The sequence below is a fragment of the Rutidosis leptorrhynchoides genome, chromosome 4 (assembly GCF_046630445.1).
Source record: "Rutidosis leptorrhynchoides isolate AG116_Rl617_1_P2 chromosome 4, CSIRO_AGI_Rlap_v1, whole genome shotgun sequence".
In the NCBI taxonomy this organism is placed as follows: Eukaryota; Viridiplantae; Streptophyta; class Magnoliopsida; order Asterales; family Asteraceae; genus Rutidosis; species Rutidosis leptorrhynchoides.
In genome coordinates, this window is record NC_092336.1 from 78,361,913 (window position 1) to 78,363,908 (window position 1,996).

Consider the following 1,996-nt stretch of genomic DNA (forward strand, 5'->3'; position numbering starts at 1 on the left):
GCACGACGATGTTTGATTTTCATAGCAAATATTGTTTGTTGTTGCATTTTAATTGTAATTAGTATAATGTCGACTAGAAAAGGCAAAGGAGAGGTAGTAATTGTGGTAGTTTGTTCTGTTCTTTTGTTTCTCGCAAATGCAAATGGCAAGTATACATTTGTTACAGAAAATGGTAAGTATATTCTATCAAAAGCATACAGAAGTCTAATAAAATGGGTCAAAATGGGTCAATTGCCATATATGTAATTCGCTTTTATGTTTGCAGGTTATAGTACGAGAGTTTGATGTATCTTGTGTATCATGATATAATATATATAATTCATTTTTAATGTTTGCAGCTTATTGTATGAGAGTTTGTTGTTGTCGTTATTAAGTAAGTTTTCCGCATTTTTATTGTTTTTTTCAGTTAGTTTAGTCAGTTATGTAATGCTATTTTGGTAATGTGGTATGCGATGTGTTTGTTTTAATTGTATTTATTGTAGATTCATAGGTTGGTTTAGTTAACTCTAATAGGTGTTGTGTTTAAGACCTACAAAAGTATAAAGCCGCCTAAAAACCAAGCACATAAAGTGATTTAGGAATGTTGCTTCTTTGGCGATGTTATATATGCTGCAGATACGTCTTATGTGTCTCCGAGACAAGTTGCAGTTAGAAATATATTGCGTTATCGTAAACGTATGGCGACTACGGGTTCTTATCAATCGCATTTGGTTACTGACACTTTCGGAACGTCTACTATTGTTAGGTTTACAAGATATACCTAATGATGCCACTTTGAATGGTAAGTTACTTTTTATGTATCATTTACAGTGTTTATTAGCTATTAACTTTTATATTTGCGCTTTATAATGAAGTGCTATTGATATATTTCTCTTAAATGACAGCGTCTAATATTGAATGCCGCGTACAATCATTCGGTCTTAGCGATCATATTGCTGGTATAGCTGATATTGTGGCAGGTCTTTCTAAATTGCTTCATGTTGTGGTACTGTATTAATTAGTTTTCATAATTATTTCAGCACTTTTTTAGTCATAGATATGTGGCTGCTCATTTTTTGTGGCAAAATGTTAATAGGATTAGATTTATAATGTCGTTTGCTGTAATTTGTATTTAGTTAACTGTATGGTTATACATGTAGCCTACGTTGATATACATATGTTATAAAATCAACTACGTACTATTTGTTAATAGAAATATACTAGGGATTTGCTAATGCATTATAATATATTGTTGCGGTTAACTGTTTCTTTGCTAATGTACCTTACCGAGACATTTTATTCGTTGCCACTTGAACCATTTGTAGTTAACTTAGGTTGTCATATGCACACATTTAATGTAATAGTGACAGTGACTCATGGAATTGTCATGGACTATTGTTACAAGTGTGAAAATGGGTTACTTCAAATAGGTTATATTTTAAATCGGTTAAACATTAGTTTTGAGTCTTTTGACTAAAGCAAAATCACATAAACTTATAAATATAACAATTTATTAGGTTCTATATAACTTTGTCTTTACAAATTTTACCACTCTCTTACTCTCATTAACCATATTTGACCTAATTCAAAGTTGACCAATTTGACCTGGCATGTTTTGCGAATTTGAATAGTCTATAGTAAAAGATGTAATCTTTTTTAAAGTAGTTGAAGTATAGTTTGTTATGCCATAAGAGTATTCATTCTTGACTTAAAGCTTATTTTCTTTCTTAACTCACTTTACCACTTTGAGTTTTTACCAAAGCAAAATGACATTTGGTTGGTAAATTTGAACCCACAATGCTGATCGATCATTGTTACTTTAAGAATATACATATAACGTCGGGACCCAAAGTCTTGCTGCTGGTCTGACATTTAAGTTCGGGTGATGGTGGAAACCTGAAATAAACGATGGCAACTCTTAACGTTAAAATGTGCGACAAGTCAGTTATAACTTTCGGGTAATGAGCATGTCTGTTGCACACTTTATTATAGTATTGTGTGTAGTCTTTGGAATTAA

The 1,996-nt window shown here is 31.7% G+C and overlaps 1 long non-coding RNA gene across 1 annotated transcript; it reads left to right on the plus strand.

Annotated features, from left to right (window-relative positions):
- Window positions 1–336: 336 nt before the first annotated feature.
- On the plus strand, window positions 337–1,136 carry LOC139904602 (uncharacterized). The gene is made up of 3 exons (XR_011778905.1): window positions 337–373; window positions 616–781; window positions 885–1,136. It is a non-coding gene; the product is annotated as an uncharacterized lncRNA (long non-coding RNA).
- The last annotated feature ends 860 nt before the right edge of the window (window positions 1,137–1,996 follow it).